Source organism: Hakea prostrata, chromosome 4 (genome assembly GCF_041222555.1).
Source record: "Hakea prostrata isolate BN-2017 chromosome 4, UWA_Hpros_2, whole genome shotgun sequence".
Classification (NCBI taxonomy): Eukaryota; Viridiplantae; Streptophyta; class Magnoliopsida; order Proteales; family Proteaceae; genus Hakea; species Hakea prostrata.
The window spans coordinates 40,834,525-40,854,640 of NC_142603.1; positions in this window are offsets into that span (position 1 = coordinate 40,834,525).

Below are 20,116 nucleotides of genomic sequence, written 5' to 3' on the forward strand. Positions count from 1 at the left end.
CACCCCATTCTCCATTAGGGCCTGTTTGGTTACTTGAGTCTATAGATTTCAAAAATTTAGAGATTTCAAATCTATAGACTTCAAATCTCTAGAGTCATGATTCGTAAAATTAACTGTTTGGTTAGTTTGAATTTTTGGAATGAAATTTCTAGATTTATCTTAAAAAAATATTTATTGAATTATGGTTCAAATCTTTAACGTTTTGATAGTATGGGTGAAATCTCTGGATTTCACCTCATACCCATAAATCTACAGATTCACGTTTTTAGTGTAAAAATGTGAATCTCTAGATTTCATGAATCTAGGAATTCACACAACCAAACAGGTAAAAATCTCCTATTTGTGAATCCAGAGATTTGAAATCTCTGGATTCGCGTAACCAAACAGGCCCTTAGAGAATTATAAAAACCTGAATCTAATGGTGTTTAAGGGCCGGTTGGTTGGGTCAATCTAAACCTAACCTTACGGGACCTAAATTCCCAAATTTAAATCCTAGCAAACCCTTTCGGGAATTAAGAATCCCAAACCTAAACCTTACCTTGCTAGGGTTCTTCTACATTTGACCCGACTAGATTTACTCTGATCAAGTCGTGTAGTTAATCCTGTTTTATCCTGATCCAACCCTAATTTTTAACCTTGAAAACAAACAAAAAGCATAGATTAGTGGCACCAAGAAGATTTAAAATCTAAACCTGTTAGTTATGAAGTGTTAATCTTTGTTAACTTAACTAATCCATTGAAAAAGTTGTTTGTTTCTTGATTAAATAATTATTCAAACTCAATCTGTATTACTCTACCTTGATTAAATTAACATAAGGTCAGGTAAGTTAGGTTTTCCTTGAAACCTCCTAGAATTCTTCTTGCCCCACCCAACATGCATGCACAAACACTAATAAGACATTTTCTTCATATCAAACCTAATATAGTCAACCCTTCTTTCTTCTTCACCACTTAATTAATTGATTAAATGAATAGTTATTTTTCCATGGCACGTCAAATTTTACTATCACCTTCTTCATACTTCGACGGTGGCACAAAATTTTCCAAAAAGATGAGCATGATCTTCTTCTTCCTTTAAGACAAAATTCACATCCAAAAATTTATATGAAAAACTTATTTTTTTCGCATATATTACCTAATACAAGTCATGTAGTCTATGCCTTTCCTTTTCACCTTTTGTATAGAAATATTTTACTTCCATTTCCAAGGTAGCTATATAAAAAAAATTATACTTTAATTTACTATCACTACTATGATGCAATATCCACACGCTTTCCTTTTTAAATTTTTACTTCATTTCAAAGCTACCATAGTCTCAAGAAAATATAGCATAAAAGACAATTCAAGAAATATATAATGTAAGGTGTGTGGGTTTCCAAATTCCTATTGAGGGTGACTTAGATTTGTTAGTATGTGTTTCTCTCCACCTAAATACCAAAGCTTTCTTTTTTGCGATAATCTTAGCAAAAGATAATGATACATCAGCACTAGCTTTCCTAATCTTTACTAAGAGAGGCTTTTATTCTTTTGATAGCTACTTGTTCGTTCTCCATTGGTTGATGACAATCCCTTATGGACCAGAACCATGGTTCAACATCAAAACATCACTATTCTTAGTTGATCGTGTGCACATTTAATTGAACCAGTAAAATGAAGCCATCTACTTTCCTCATTATAAAGTCTTTCGATTAAGGCTACGAATGTATCGCCGATAAAAGGGATAAGACAATCAAATACACACTGAAAAGCGGATTGATTGGCCTATCCCAAAGTCCAATACAAGCTTTTAACTACAACAATTTTGTTGTGTCATTTTGCATCAAGTCCCACAGCTCGGTTCTCGATTGATGGTTAGGTCGGTTAGCACCAATTAATCTAACATAGACAGGATAGACTGTGGGTTTGACCCTAGACCTTGGGATGAATGTGTGAAGATTGCAATTGAGGCTAGGGTGACTCGACCCATAACCTCCAAAAGATAGGTGGGTGGGGAATGCTCCTTACCCCCAAAACCACAAGTCTATACCCGGTAGGAGATTCATTGACCTGTCACAGCATCCTCTTTGGGCAGTGCACCTATTGTATTATATTCCCCTGTTGAGTTAATCCCTAGCAGCATCCCACCTCCTTGGTCGCGTGTTGTTCGACTCTGCACAAAATAATGTTGTGAAGTTCATTGGCACTATTGATTGCAATTTATAGAAGTCACTCTCCCTAGTTTATCTATTGATAGAGATTAAGGGGTTACTATTTGCTTTCCCAGGCGGATGTAACTATAGTTCCTGACACCAATTACTTATATAAGTCAATACCCGTTAGGATTGGCTACATCCTACCTAAAATTATAGCATTGCGCATCCGCCATACACCATAACAGGTAATACTTATAATGGAGAATAACCACCTTAACATAGGTTTGTTAAGATTTGAACTATAGAACAAGTCTAGGCAAAAGTCTGAAACATTAGAGAATGACAACAATTCTATTCTTAGTCCTATGGGTCCTGCCGTCCAGATCCTCCGCGTCCATTCACAAGTGAAGAAAAGATGCAAACTTGATTCAGTGCTATAATCACAAAACACACAACAATCTGTATTTGAATTCCATTTGGCAAGAATCGCATTAACTGGGATCCTTGCATGTAGAAGACACCAAAAGAAATTAACAAATCTGGGATGAATCCTAAGTTTCCATAATAACAACCACCAACTTTTATCTAAACAAGAGGCAAATGAAGGGCTATAATTAAATAGCAATTGTTGATATGCTAATTTAGTAGTCAGTTGCTATGCAGAGGAGAAACTTAACTTCCGAGAGTCCTGTTCAGAAGTAAGAATGACAGAGTTTATAGCAGAGGAAATTATTGGATCAAAAGTAAGGGAGATTACAGAGTCAAATCTACCTCTCATATTTACAACTTCCGCCACTGTCACCTTATGGGACGCAAAATGCATGTTATAATTAATCACCCACTACATGATCATCTTTATTAGTTATCCAAGGATCAAACCAAAAGGAGGTGTTTTCCCCATTCCCCACTGATCTGACTAATAACTCCCTAAGGCTATGAAGTATAGCTCGAATATTGTTCCAGATTGTAGAACCATTTTTTAGCCCAACCTTGGGATCAAACAAAGAAGTGGGGGGAAAATATTTAGCCTTAAAACACTTCACCCATATCGAAGACTGCTCCGTTAGGAGTCTCCATCCGAGTTTAAGGAGTAGAGCTTTATTCACAAGTTCCATTCTTTTAAACCCCAACCCCCCCCCCCCCCCCCCCCCCCAAAAAAAAAAAATTTAGGTAGGCAACACTATCCTAGGATATAAGCGAGAGATTCTTACCTTTATCTGATTTACCTAGCCAGAACCTTCGACAGATCGAATCCATTGATTTACACACTTTTTTTGGAAACAAGACATATTGCATGTGATAGAGCGGCACTGCTTGAAACATAGATTGAATCATGACCACTCAATCAATGTTAGTGGGATTCATTCGTGGCTTTCATGTTTTCATCAGAGACAAAGACAAGCATTTCAACTGCTTCCCTCTTTCCTTGGTTCCACTTCATCAAGGCAAAGGTTTCTGTACACACAATTTGGAACACTAATAAGCATTCAGATCATTTTCTTTCGCGATCGATTTTGACCTCATGGCCTACATAGTATATTCCTCAACTTATTATTATTCTACAAAGTTTGAGAGATACAAAAATTAAAATGTTTGAAAACCATAATATACAACTCTAAATAGAAGAAATTGCGGCAAAAGCTTCTCAATGCACAGATTTAGATACAAAAATTATAATGCTTCAACGTCGTATTTGTAATACTGTAGCTTCATGTATTAACTAAAAAAATAAAAAAAATAAAAATAAATCAAGGCAAAAGTTTATGTACACGATTATGTATGTACTTGATCTGCATTAATTTTAAAATTTAAATATGAAATGAAAAAAATAGTTGATTATGTACAATTAATTGATATTATCCAAACAAACAAATAAATAACCATGGGGCTGGTGTTCCATGAAGATAGTTTGTATTTTAATATAAAAAAAAAAAACAAAAGCGAAAAAGAAACGGCACCAAACAAAACTCTATTATGGTTTCTTTTTTATGTTTCTTCTTGTTTGTTCTCAAAAACGTTAAAAAATATAAAAATAAATTAAAAATATAGTTTTCCTTTGCAAGTGTTATGTTATGTTTTAACATAAACTAATTAAAAGTTAAGTTGGCAATGATCAATACCTCTTAGTGAAGAAGTCATAGGTTTGATTCTCCTTAATGGTATAGTCCCCCTCTTTCTTCATATATAACAAGTCATGCAAGAGTCTAAGACCGTATAGGAATCTTGTTGTCATTGATTAATACACGTCACATGAGCTCAATTTTTTGAAAAATAGATTTGACAAAATGATTGTAAGTAGGGGTGTAAACGAATAACCAAAATTCTCTATACGGTCGGGGTATAAACAAAACAAAACTCTAATTCACATTCACATTCGTTTAGGGGTATCCGATTACTAGTTGGGTGCAGGTATGGTATGCACCTTTCCTACCCAATAAAATTATTTAACTGAGCTTGTCCTTATTTAAAAAATATAAAAATAAATTATTTAACTAAGTTTTTTTTTTTTTGGTAGTGAGAATACGGGGTCAAAACAAGAGCCAAAAAAGATACTACACTGGCTTAGGCAGTAGATCTGCCCTAAGTAACTCCTTCAGGTCTACAGAAGGATCTTGAATAATCAACGAATTACTATCCAATGGAAGGACCATTCTCGAGCACCAATCAGCAGCTTTATTTCCTTCCCTACCCACATGGATAAATCGAACATGTCCATGCGAGTGGTAGCTTTTCCGGATAGCGGAAATTATGTCACCATATTTTCCATGAAAACTCCCATTTGGCTCCAAATGAGATATAGCTTGCAATGAATTTGATTCCACTTGGAGTGGCCACGCCCCTAGATTAAGTGACATGTGAAGCCCTTCTTTTATAGCCATCAGTTCTGCCTCCAGCACGTCACTACAAATAACCTTTTTAGAGAAGCCTCCTCTAAAATTGCCATCATGATCTCGTATTACTCCTCCCAATTGGGCAAAATTGTTCTTATTGTAGAAGGAAGCATCCGTATTACATTTGAACCAACCCTCTCGTGGTCTACACCAACTTTCTTTTTTATCATTCGAAGATTGAAATCTCAACGGAGCTTGGCATGACACCCATGCTTCTTTTACTGTGTTATAGAAATCTTCAATAACCACCCGTCCATTTCCTGGCCTAATAAAATCAGGATCATGATGATCTTTATTTCTCCAAAACCACAAGAAATAGAGAACACAAACAAAATTCTTGGACCAATCCAATGCCCATCTGGATGCATCACCATAAGTGTTAAGAACGAACCATTGTTTCATGCAACAACCAAAGAAACAATCCCTATTCAGAGGAGCCACAAGTTGAAGCCAAATACCCTTGGTGAAAGAACAGTCTCTAAATATATGTAAATTATCTTCAATTTCAGTTTGGCAAAAGTCACAACGATCATCATCTTGTAAGTGCAGGTATTTCATACGAGCCTTGGTTAACAGTCTGTCTCGACTTGCTAACCAGAAAAAAGAGCATAATCTTGAAGGCAGCTTGAATTTCTAGCACCTATCCCAGAATGTTGAACTATAAATATCTTGTTGAGTCCCCTCTTCAGTAGCAAGAGCTTCATATGCAGATTTAATTGAAAATCTTCTATCAGATGAAAGTTTCCAGATGTATCTATCCTTTACTGCTTCTTCTGATGGTGGCAAACACTGCTGGATTTTCTGACTTATGTCATTCGGTAGCCAGTCATCAAAATTTGGGGGCCATGTACCTCCAAACCTGCTATACATCAAACTAATACTTTTCCATACCATGGATTTAGGGATAGTATTGAATGCCTTATCTTCAAGAATGTAATCAGGATCCAGCCAGCAGTACTTCCAAAATAAAGCTTGTTTCCCATCACCCAAAACTACTTTACAATGATAGCGTACAGTGGGAGCTTCTCTTGATATCGCCTTCCATAGTGGTGAGTCAATAGCTGAAAATTTGAGAGGGTGAGATCTCCTTCCTGTGCCATATTTCTCATTCAAAATGGTTGCCCACATTGAATCTTGTTGAAGGTACCCCCATGCTAATTTCATAATAAAAGCTCGATTCATTTTGTGAAGACTTTTGAAACCTAAACCGCCGTTCTTCTTCGCTTGACACATGCCCTTCCAACTTACTAAATGGATTTTCCTATGCTGTGAACTATCTCCCCAAACAAAGGGTCTTGTAGCTTTCTCAATCTCACTAAGTACACCCTTGGGTAAACTCATCGATTGCATAGTGTAGTATGGAGTCGCCTGCAAAACAGATTTGGCCAAAACAATTCGCCCTGCTAATGACAAAGAGTTTATTTTCCATGATGATAATCGATTCTTTACTTTGGAAATAATATAATGGTAATTTCCTTTTTTGATTCTGCCATTCCATATTGGTACACCTAGATAGCGTCCGATATCTTCTGTTATCAAAAAGCCACTAGTGCTAGCAATATTCCTTCTTAATTGTCCTTCTACATTTTTTGAGAAGTAGAGGCAAGTTTTTTCCATACTTACTTGGCTTCCTGAAGCACTGTAGAATTTATTTAAGCAATCTTTAATATTACCAATTTGCTCCATAGATGCCTTAGCAAAAAGAACTACATCATCTGCAAACATGAGGTGGGAAATCCCTTTACCATCTTTAAGGAATTTGAAGGGGATCCATCTTCCTGCATCAACATAATCTTGGATAATATGCGTCAATCTTTCCATACATAAAACAAACAAGTAAGGAGATAGCGGATCTCCCTGGCGGATCCCCCTTGAGGGTTGGAAAAATTCTGTCAATTCACCATTCCAGAGAATATTCAATTTAGAAGTTGTCACACACATCATAATAACTTGAATGAAATTATGGGGTACTCCGACCAAGGTTAGAGACTCAACAATAAAATCCCACCGAATTCTATCATAGGCTTTTTCCAGATGAATTTTGATGGCCATATATTTGACGTTTCTGCTACTACTTCTCATTGAGTGAAAAATTTCGTGGGCTATAATGATATTCTCCTGGATGTAGCACCCTGGCACAAACAGGGTACCGTGTGTAGGCGAAATATCGCCGACACACGACGATAAATTGAGGTGTCGGCGGGGGCGACACGACACCCCCCAGCGATACGATTTTTTCTAAAAATCGATGATTTCTCTTCGAAATATCGCGATATATCGGCAAAAAGTCGATATATCGCGATAAATTCTCAAAATATCAAATAAATTTAAAATTCAAAATTTGAAAATCTCGCATTAAATACTCTTATATACTCTCTCTCTCATTTAAAAATATTTAAATATCTTAATGACCTGCAATCTTCCGATTTCTTTCCTTTTTCTTTCTCTGCAGAAACGGAAACATGGCTGATGGCTCTCTGCAGAAACGGAAACATGGAAACCAAATATGGCTGATGGCTCTCATTTGATGAAGATTTCATTTTTATCGACCTGCAATCTTCCGATTTTTCTCATTTATTTCCTTTCTCTTCTATTTCTTTCCTTTCTCTTTCTCTGCAGAAATGGAAACCATTGGAGCCAGCGAATCTCTTCTATTTCTTTCCTTTCTCTTTATCTGCAGAAACGGAAATCATGGCCAACGTACTCCAGCGATCTCTTCTATTTCTTTCCTTTCTTTTTTTTGTGATCTGCAGCGGAAACCATGGCATCTCACGACTCTCTCCCGCTCTCTGATCTCTCTCGGTCTCTCCCACACCTGCAGATCTCATCGATTTTTTGAGAAAAAAATCGACCGAAATGTCGCCGGTAATCGCTGTGTCGCCTGTGTCGCCAGGCACCGACACGGCGACACCCGGCGACCTTTCGATCCTTGGGCACAAAGCTAACCTGATTTGGGGATACTAGACTTGGCATGAATTCCTTCAGCCTATTAGTAATGACTTTTGTTAAGATTTTAAAGCTAACATTGCATAAGGGCCTGTTTGGTTACTTGAATCCAGAGATTTGAAATCTCTGGATTCATGAATCTGAGAATTATACCCGTTTGGTTGTAAAAATCTCCAGATTCATGAAATCTAGAGATTCACATTTTTACACTAAAAACGTGAATCTGTAGATTTATGGGTAACAGGTGAAATCCAGAGATTTCAAAAAAGCTGTACATTTGCCCATTCACAAAAATCACGTCGATCAAATAGTTTTTTTAGGATGAATCCACAAATTTCATTCCACAACCAAACATTTAATTTTATAAATTATAACTCCATAGATTTGAAATCTATAGATTTGAAATCTTTAGATATTTGAAATCTCCAGACTCATGTAACCAAACAGGCCTTAAAGAAATAGGTCTGAACTGAGTGATTTTCTCAGGATTCTCTACTTTAGGAATTAAAGTAATGAAAGTTTCGTTAAGCTTACTATCCATTCTTCCTGCAAAAGCATCTTTAATGGAATTGCAGACAACTTTTCCAGTAATAGCCCAAGTCTTCTGATAGAAAGCAGCTTGAAATCCATCTGGTCCAGGGGCCTTCCAGGGGCCCATTTGTTGGATAGTCTTGTAAATCTCATCGTCAGAAACATTCGAGCGTAACATAGCAAGCCAGTCTGCATCCAGGATTGGGTAGCTATGATTAGAAGAGACAGGGATTACCTCTTGAGTGTCTGTAGAAAAAAGGTTTTTGAAATAATCTGTGACATGTTGTTTAAGCAAATTAGGCTTATGAACCCAATCGCCATCACTGTTTCTAAGTCCCTCGATCTTATTTCTTCGCCTTCGAACAACCGTAGAAATATGAAAATACTTAGTATTCCTGTCTCCTTGGATAATCCAATTTTTTCGAGATTTTTGTGCCCACATAATCTCCTCTCCAATTATTTAACTAAGTTACTTATTTGAATTGTTTTTGTTATATATATATATATATATATATATATATATATATATATATATATATATATATATATATATATATATATATATATATATATATATATATATATATATATATATATATATATATGTATATATATATATTAACTTTTTACTTGAGATATATGATTATTATTATTTTTAAATTCTTAAATTTCAAACTTAGCACTCACAAATAAAATGATAAAGATAGTTAGTCGAAAACTTGTATTCAATATTGTCCATTTCCACTTAAAAAATCCTACTTAAGAAAGTAATTATTCAATTATCATTCGAATTTGACTAAATCCGTCCAAAAACTGATAAGATTGTTAGGGATAATGGATGCACAATTACGAACAGAGAAGAATACAAGCAAAGCACACAAAGGAATTTAACGTGGTTTTGACAAAATCATGCCTACGTTCACCAGAAAGAAAAATAGTTCCACTATTTCCAGAAAACCTCACACCACTCTCACACCCACAAAGTGCTACCCTTTGCTTGCCCCCATACTTATTCTCAGGATGGGTTTCGCCAATCTCCTACAGACATTGATGCCTATAGATTATCTCACATAGACTATTTATAGGGAAACTTAGAACCCTAATCCCAATGTAATTACAAGTTTAACCCAGTAATAGTAATTGACCCAAATCCTGTTTCAATTACAAATACAACAAAAACCATAATTACATGAACCCACAGAATACAAGACACTCAAACCCAACAAAAATATTATTAGAATTCGTCCAAATTTAATATGATACAGATATAATAATCCCACATCTGATTTAAAACCGATCCGTTTACACCCCTCAACTGGTGATAATGTAATAGAATATAATAGATATTCATGCTCAAAAATAAAAACAAAAAAGAACAGACAGTGATGAGGTGGAGAGTGGATCCCACTCCATCCAGCTCGGCAACATGTGGAACGCGTTTTCCAGTGGCACCCATCTTGGATGATCACATTCCTAATTTTCTCCTAATGTCCCCACCCTTTTCTTCAGATTCAGATGGGTGGAGCTTCCATTTTCATGAATCTATTATTACCCAAACAGACCCAACGTAACGTTTCTTCCCACCCATCTGCTGTCGGTGCCTAATTCTTGAAACGCCCACAAGACTCTTGTCTCTCTTTACATTCCATCATGTATTTAGGAAAGACTCCACCGTTTCTTCATTTCTGTGTAGGACTTCTTTTGGTCTTCTTTGTGGCATCAAACTCACTGAAACCCACAACCTTCTAAGTTCTAATCATCAAAAGCTCATTCTGAGAAAATCTAGTGCCAGGAATTTTAAAACTTTACACAGTCATATCAGTTCATGCACCACTAACTTCACCAACGTCAGTTTTCACATATACAACTCATGTAGTCTATGCCTTTCCTTTTCACCTTTTGCATAGAAATATTTTACTTCCCTTTCCACATCAAATAAGCTAAAAAAAAAGTTTACCTTAACCCTTTACCATCACTACTATATACAATATACCCACACGCTTTCCTTTTAAAATTTTTACTTCCCCTCAAAGCTATCATAGCCTCAAGAAAATATAGCATAAAGGACAACTAAAGGTGTATATAATGTGAGGTGTGTGGGTTCCCAAATTCCTATTGAGGGTGACTTGATTTGTTATTGTGTTTCTCTCCACTCAAATATCAAACATTTCTTCTTTGCAATAATCTTAGCAAAAGATAATGAACATCAGCACTAGCTTTGCTAATCTTTTCTACGAGGCTTTCTGTCTTTTGCTAACTACTTGTTCGTTTGCCATTGGTGGATGAGGATCTCCTATGGACCATAGCATGGTTCAACATTGAAATGTCACTATTATTGGATGATTGTGTACATAAAATTGAACCAATCAAATGGAGCCATCTACTTCCATCATTATAGTCTTTCGGTTAAGGCTAGGAATGCATCACAAACAGAAGGGATAAGACGAGTGAATACACCTCGAAAAGTAGATCGCTTGGCCCATCCCAAGGTCCAATATAAGCTTTTTTAACTATGATGATTTTATTTCACCATTTTGCATCAAGTCCCATAGCTCGGTCCCCAACCAGTGTTTAGGCCGATTACGATAGTTTAAGCTAACATAAACAAGATAGATTGGGGTTCAACCCCACACCCAGGGATGAATGCGTGAAGATTGCAACTAAGGTTAGGGGGCTCAAACTTGGACCTCAAGAATACATGTGGTTGGGGAATGCCCCTCACCTCACCCCCAAAACCACGAGTCCGTAGCTGACAGGAGCTAGATACATTGACTTGTTGTAACATCCTCTTTGGGTGGCACCCCTGTTGAATTGTTGGCTATGCGTATCACGACCTATCATGTCAGCCATCATTGCCATGCCTTTGGTAGGCACTGATAGGGCAGAACAATCAACTTTGGTGTCCGACATGTCAACCAACATTAAAATCTATTGAGTTATTTGAGTCATATTTAACTTATGTTGATGTACTCAAGTTATTGTTGAGGTATTTGAGTTATACCCAACTTATGTTTTAATATGGGCCATCAGATTAGTTACGATCTAACGATGTAATGGGCCTTAGTGGAAGAGTCCAATTACCAATTGAACTCAGTATTATTCTATAAATACTAGTTGGAAGCAGCGGTCTGGGTATTCCAATCTAGATACTTAAGTGTAATGCTTTAAGCAACCTCGTGCTTAAACCCTAACCCTAACAAAATCTGTAGCAGTTAGACGATCCAACGGTTCCGGAGGTTCAGGTTTCACCTAATATCTAATACCCCCCACATTTAATACTATGCTCATTTACTCCCACTTTGTCAGATTAGCCTCTCAACTTTGACACTAAATCTCATTCTTGTTTTGACTTGCTCTTCAAAGACGGCTATCCGACCATCAAGGTCAGTCCACTCTCACCTTGTGAACAGGATTTGAACCGAACTTCAAGATTTGATCGTGACTCACTCGAGGGGTTGATGCGACAAAGTTAAATATACGAAGCTGGAATTACCATGACTGCTAGCAGCCTAGCAGCAAACTTGCATTCCAAGGGATCCTCATTGAGAGACTTAGACTATACCGATTCAAATTGCTAGACTCAAAGAATTTGGTGTTGTTATTTATTGTCACTACCTCAGAGAATTCGTAACTCAAAAGGCTTTCTTGTTTCTTCTCCCCCACTCAATCAACATTAGTGGACTCATTAATTAGAAAGCTTTTCTCTGTTAAACTAATAGATGGAGTTCTGTCATTATGCTTAAAGATCTGTACTGTTTTGTGTCGGTTCTAACTTACTCGTTATATTGATAGAGAATATCTCCAGACAAAATTGATTATCTTCTTCTTGGATTGGTTAGACAAAAAGAAAGAAACTAAATTATAAGAGGGTGTCTTGCGGCCAAAGTAGTCCCTTTTGACCGAATAATCTTAATGGAAACATAAATAAGCAACCAAAAGTGTTAGAGAAGATCATATTGCATATTAATTTTTGGGTTTCCTTTTAAGAGCCTCACTTTTCTTAATGCTACAACTTGCTTGATTACTTTCTGGACAAGCATTTTCTATTTCCATCAGATGTATTTGACCCTTCTTAAGGACTATAGGTCTAATGGGATCTAGAAAAGATTGCTACCATGCCTTCAAAATCTTAAATGGACAATCTATTCTTATACTACTTAATAGCTCAGGTTTCATGCTAAAAAATCTTTCACAGGCTTAGACTCTATGAGTCATATACTTTTTTTTTCTTTTTGTCTTCATCAAATCAACCAAAAAGAATAAGAACTCAGGCCCAAGTGATTTGAGAGAGGGAAAAAGTGTGGAAGGATAAAGATTTGAATCCAAGATCTTCTTGAACTTATTACCTCTATATAAGAAGCTGCACCATAAAACATATATAGCCATACGCTATCTGACAAAGTGGTTTTCATTCTTGGTCAATTGATCAGTCGTGGTTAAGTTTGCTTTAGTGAGAAATAGTAAATCTAAAACCAACTCAATGAGAAAAAGTTCGATTTGTTATCATGTCGGCTTTGGTTTTGGGCTAGTTTGTGTACGATTGAATATAGATATCGTTATGATCGCTTCAAATTCTTATACTTGGTTTGAAAATTGACCCATCCTACTTATTTTGCTGACAAACTGAATGATCCATCTTTTAAGATCTCTGAAGGTAACATAGGTCTATACCCAAAAATAAAATTAAAATAAAAAGTGTGAAGGTAACATACGTCTTTGACTATCAGGCGCAATGGATAAAAGCCTTTACCCATTTGGACTATTTTTATATGCCTTAAGTTTTCTTTGTTAAGTCAGGATGTAGAGTTTTAAGCTTAAGGTCTTGGGTGAGATCTTTTATTGCTTTTTTCCTTTTTTACTTTATGCAAGATCCTCATTGTACAAATCTCTACTGTAATCTTCTTCTATTGTATAGTTAAAATTTCTTTTGGTATTGTTTGCTCAAACACATGGTTATAAGAAACTGGAGGAAAATTTAGATTTTCTTTAACGAGGGGTTTGGTTTGTTTTTGGTTTCATCATCACTGGAGACCACTGTGATTGCATTTTACGAATGGAATTTGACCTATTTTGGTGTTGGGTTGTTGGTGATAAGCTTAATGTGGCTAGTACAGTAATGGAGGTGTTTTTGGCCCAACCCAGTAACCAAGTAGGTTCGCTCTTCACACCAAATCATGGCCTTTCCTTGTTTCACATTAAGCCCACAATACACAACCAAGCAACACAAACGCATCAATGTCAAAGGAATAAAGGGATTTATGTGGAGAGCTTTGGCTGAGGGTATTAACACTGGAGAGGCAATGTGGAGGCGAAGCTTCAACGTAGACCACTCATGTCATCGCTGTGGAGAACAGATGGAGTCGGTGGAACATATACTTTTCTATTGCTCTTTTACACGACAGAGATGGTTCTTGGGTGGTTTTTTTTAGGTGCCTTCGGATGGGTGCAAAATCAAGACCTCCCCATGAGAATTTAGACTTTTAACCACTCAACTAACTCACCATTAACAAAAGAAGATAAACAATTAAACTGCCCCTTGAGTTTTCGCAGCAGCTATGGTGATCCAATGTATTTATAGCAGTGGATTCAGAATTTGATGGAACTACCGACTTAAGCAAAACAAGATAAACTGCAACTGATATCCCAACGCTTTCACACTTGGTGGCATTTGTGGAAGGCAAAGAATGATTCCTTATTTCATAAGCGATCATGGACACCGAAAGAGGTAGGAAGGGCAGCTTGGGATGCTTCACTTGGATTTCCTCGATTGTTATGGGCCAAGATATGTAAGCCATAGGGAAAAAGTATCTCCGGACACAAGTAATACGCAACTTCTTTTGTGTACTCCTCCCCCTTTGGGTATAATGAAGATTGATGTAGATGCCGGTTTTGAAGTCCTCTCAGGAAAGTGGGTCTTGGCATTGTTATTCGAGATCAAATGGGAGCAGTGACCATTGCAGCATCGGTTCTTGCACTAGCTACTACGGTTGTCATGGCAGAAGCTTTGGCTCTTCGAGAGGCTCTTCTACATAGCAAAGGAGAAGGAATTGATAGTGTTTCATTTGAATCCAATTGCAGTGATCTGATACATTATATCTTTGGTGATCAGAAACAACATCCACCAGAGGATATTACGTCTATTTTGGCTGATATATATTTCACATATTCGGTCCATTTTTGTAAGTTGTAAGTTTACCCATGTTCCTAGATTGATCAACCTCTTGGCTGATCGTTGGCCAGGAGGCTAAGTTGCATGGTGGCATCTCCGACCATATGGCCATCTTTCACATTGTAATTCTGTTTCTTTGGCTTTGACCCCTCTATAGAAAAGCTTTCTTACCAAAAAAACAGAAAAAAGAAAAATTGTATTGCCAAAATTTCTACATTGGGTTGAAGCCAAGAAGAGATAGTCACTAACATTTGGTAGGTACTTTCTACCCCTCCCACCCAAAAAAAAAAAAAAAAAAAAAAAAAAAAAAGAAGAAGAAGAAGATAATTGGTAGGTACTTAGGATGCAAGTTTTGACCTGAATCCATCTTGATCTAGGGCTGCAACTGGGCTGGGCTGGGCCGGGCTTTTGCAATTCCAAGCTCAGCCCTATATGTTTTAATTTGAGTCCATTCCCGCCCTGACCCTAGTTCAGGGCCAAGGATTATTATCCCTGGCCCTAAGCCCTACAGAGCCAAGCCAAGCCCATTCCCGCCCTAATTGGCCCTGACCCTGATTGGCCCTGATTGGCCCTGATTAGCCTTGATTGGCCCTGACCCTGATTGGCCCTGATTAGCCCTAATTGGCCATGTCCCTAGCCCAAATTGACCCTGACCCTGATTGGCCCTGTCCCTAGCCCTGATTGGCCTTGATTAGCCCTAATTGGCCCCGTCCCTAGCCCTGATTGGCCCTAATTGGCTCTGTCCCTGGCCCTAATTGACCCTGACCCTGATTGGCCCTCATTAGCCCTAATTGGCCTTGTCCCTGGCTCTAATTGACCCTGACTCCGATTAGCCTTGTCTCTGGCCCTGATTGACCTTATCTTGGCCCTAGCCTTAATTGGTCCTATCCTTGAACCTAAAATATCAAATTTAAATTCATTAAAAAAAAAAAAAAAATAATAATAATAATAATAAAAGTATCATAAGTAAATTCAAAATAACATGGAAATATAAAATGATTCAAGCTCATACAAAATGATAAAATAGTCAATAAGTTGATAGTGTTGTTTTAAACATAAATAAATTCATATTCCATAATTCTATATTGATCTCTGAAAGCCTCTCATTGCTTTGATGATGGAATTTGAAAACCCCTCCCATTGATATCCTTATTACAACAAAAAAAAAAAAAAATCATATTCAAAACTTTTTTAATGATAATTTAGTATTGATATTTTTTTCGTAGTTAAATAAAATTATATTTTAGTTACAAACATAGCTATCTGTCCTTAATAAGGTTGGTTTTTTTTCTTTCTTCTTTCTTCTTCTTCCTGAAATATCACATTGGAGGCAAAAGAAAGATATCAATATTCATGATGAGAAGTTGGGGTGTAGATTTGTTAGATATTAATTCTCTATATACTAGCTTTTATTATTTATAATATATTATCTTGCCTTAATAAAAAAAAAATCAATGATTTTTTGGAACTAAAAATGACTTAGTTCAAAAAATAAAAATTATCTTAAAAATAATATAAAAGTGAACTCATAGTCTAATATGATCAAAATGACTGAAGGTCAAAGTCGAGACTTATAATTATATCAATGTTGATGTGAAGATTATGGTAAAAATCTAATACATGATCAGGGTTAAATTAACATTAAGACTAGAGCCAAAATTATGGTCGGGATCGGGCCAAAATCAAGTGGATGCTTAATACATTGGTAATGAAGATATAATTTATTTTTATTAATTTTTTACAAAACATGACCATGTTTTTAAAATTTGACACATGTCAAATATTCACCCATGTGGATTATAATTAATTCCTCTCCATATGGGTGGAGGGTCTAGACTCAAATCAATGCCAAAATCATGGGTCTAGATCAAGGCTAATATTAGGACTAATATCAGGGCCATGATCAGGGTCAAGATCAGGGCCAAGATCAAGGCCAGAATCATAGCTAAAATCAGGGTCAGAATCAGGGCCAAGATCAGTGCCAGAATCAGGGCCAAGATCAGGGCCAAGATTAGGGCCAGAATCAGGGCCAAGATCAGGGCCAGAATCATGGCCAAGATTAGGGCCAAAATTAGGGACGGGCTGGGATGGGCTGGGCGGGCCAGAGAGTAATCCCAGGCCCACCCTTGGCCCTAGTTCAAGGCCAGAATATTTTGGCCCTAACCTGCCCTTAGGGCCAAAATCTTTAGCCGAAGCCCTATTCGGGCTCAGGGCGGGCTTATGGCGGGTCAGGGCCGCCAGGGCCAAACTTACACCCCTATCTTGATCCATGCTCAAAATTTTACTCCTAAGGGGTAGGTTAGGGTAGCCCTGAATAGCATCAAGGTTGAGTCAGGACTGAGCTTTAACTAGGCTGCATCTTAGGTTATTTTTGATAAAAGTAAGGTAACAATGTGGAATTATGCATTGTTTTAGTATTTGGTAGTTAGGGTTAGGATTAGGATTAAGTGTCTAATTAGACTTGGCCCGAACCTGGCCCTGTAAGGTTGCGTCATGGCTAGGGTTAGGGCCATGTTAAAATATTTAGGTCAAGGTCAAGATCCGGCTAAGGTATTTGAGGTTAGAATCAAGACCAGGTCTAAGGTGCTTAAGGCTAGGGTTAAGACTGGGCCTAAGGTACTTAAGGTAAGTGTGAGGATTTTAAAAAGCCTAACTCAACCCAATCCTTTTATAGCCCCAATAGTTATACTTTTTCTAGTTCTATTTGGGTGGGGGAAGAGACTAACCTTCATCCCATTTTTTTTCACCATTAAACCAGTCAAACTGGAACCCCATAGGCCTAGAGGATTGAAGGGGGGGGGGGGGGGGGGTGGAAGTTGTTGAAGGACAAAAGTTTGAACCTAAAACTTTCTTAGTCTTACTTCCTCTACATAGGAGGTAGGCACTACCACATTAGCTATCTAACTAAGTGGTTCTCATTCTTGGCCAATTGATCAGTTGTGGTTAAGTTTGCTTTAGTGGGAAATAGTAAATCTAAAACCAACTTAATGAGGAAAAGTTCGGTTTGTTATCATGTCGGCTTTGGTTTTGGGCTAGTTTGTGTACAATTGAACATAGATATTGTTATGGTCGCTTCAAACTCTTGTACTTGGTTTGAAAATTGACCCATCCTATTTATTTTGCTGACCAACTGAATGATCCATCTTTTAAGATCTCTGAAGGTAACATAGGTCTATACCCAAAAATAAAATAAAAAGTGTGAAGGTAACATAGGTCTTTGGCTATCAGGCGCAATGGATAAAAGCCCTTACCCATTTGGACTATTTTTGTATGCCTTACGTTTTCTTTGTTGAGTCAGGATTTATAGTTTTAAGCTTAAGGTCTTGGGTGAGATCTTTTATTGCTTTTTTCCTTTTTGCAAGTTCCTCGTTGTACAAATCTCTATTGTAATCTTCTTCTATTGCATAGTTAAAATTTCTTTTGGTATTGTTTGCTCAAACACATAGTTAAAAGAAACTAAAGGAAAATTTAGATTTTCTTTAACGAGGGGTTTGGTTTGTTTTTGGTTTCATCATCATTAGAGACTACTGTGATTTCATTTTACGATTGGAATTTGACCTAATTTTGGTGTTGGGTTGTTGGTGATAAGCTTATTGTGGCTAGTGCAGTAAGGCAGGTGTTTTTGGCCCAACCCAGTAACCAAGTAGGTTGGCGCTTCACACCAAATCATGGCATTTCCTTGTTTCACATTAAGCCCACAATACATTACCAAGCAACAGATTGATGGTCTTTGCCCTCCAGTGAAGTATTGTTGTCCTTTAATTCCCACTTAATTTTATTGGTTCAATCAAAATCATATATGAGAAAAGGGAAAAGAAACCTACAATTAGGATCCATTTTTTTTAGTTGGAAAAGGTCGTTTTTTCCCTAAGCATGAGTTTCACAGTAATGTTGAGGAAAGGCCTAGCTGTAGGAGCTAGATTTGGCCTTATCACATAGTGATTATAATTACAATGTTGAGAAAATGCCAACTTTGACAAACTTGATCATATCATATGATGATTGTAGTTACCATGTTGAGGGGAGCCACCCATGGCAGATTTGACCGTATCAAATAAAGATTGTAGTTACCATATTGAGGAAAGACCATATATGGCAGATTAGATTATATCATACCATGATTGTAATTGCCATACTTATGGTTGCTCCTCCACTATGTACAATTCATTGTTTAAAGCGACGAAATAATCAACCCCAAGAAGATAATTTGAATGGCCAATGGTGGATTAGTAGAGCGGTTAAAAGCCCAACCTTAGAGGTCGGCTAAACTTGTGATTCATTACTAGCGATTCGGTGGTTCTAGCTTCAACTCATGCTAAATATGGTGAGTGGCAAGCCTCTAATCATCTTGTTATGTCTTGGCTTTTCAATTCTATGGAACCCCACATCTATGAAATTTTTGTCTATGCCAAATCTAGAAAGGCTTTATAGGATTCCTTAAAATCAATGTATGAGAATGCAAATAATGCTTCTCACATTTTTTAAATTCAAGTTTAAATTGCTTATACTATTCAAGGACCAAATAAGTTGTTTGTTGAGCATTTGGGTTTTTTGAAAAAATGATGGGACGAACTTACTTAGTATTGATGTGGATCAATTATACTTCTGGATCCGACTGAGCCTCCTCTCATATCCGGGACGATTAGTCCTGCAAGAAAGGTTAGATGCGGGCCGGCTTGTGTGCCGGACAGCCGCCTCCGATGGCAAAGTCAGATGACGAATAGAGTGAGGTTTTGTGCAAAAGCTACATAAGATTATACTCAGAGTGTATTGGGTTGCTTACCAGAGGGGTATGTCTATGCTTTTATATTGTAAGTGTTACCTTTTATGTATTTGGTAAGTTAGCCCGACAAGGGCTATTGTTTCTCCTAGGATCATGCTTCCTTGTCGTTGGTCCCATTCAATCAGCTGCTGAGTTGACTTTCTATATCAAGGATGATTGCTATATATGTGGCGTATGTTACGCTTTTGGTCATGGATGATCGGCATATTTCCCGATTAACTAGCATGTGGAGCCCCATCCGAGTCAGACCTGGTCGGGTAGAAATCTTCCGTATCATAAGCCCCTTATCCCGGACGTTGTTTACATCGTGCAGGATAGCAAAGAAGATTAAAAAAGAAGCAAGTCCTTATGGAAGGTGCAAGATGAATGGGATTGACCCAATTCAAATGATTACCTTAAAAAAGGTGCAAGTCCTTATGGAAGGCGCAAGATGAATGGGATTAACCTGATTCAAATTATTACCTTAAAAAAGGTGTAAGTCCTTATGGAAGTCGCAAGATGAATGGGATTGACCCGATTCAAATTATTACCTTAAAAAAGGTGCAAGTCCTTATGGAAGGCGCAAGATGAATGGGATTGACCCGATTCAAATTATTACCTTAAAAAAGGTGCTACCTTAAAAAAGGTGCAAGTCCTTATGGAAGGCGCAAGATGAATGGGATTG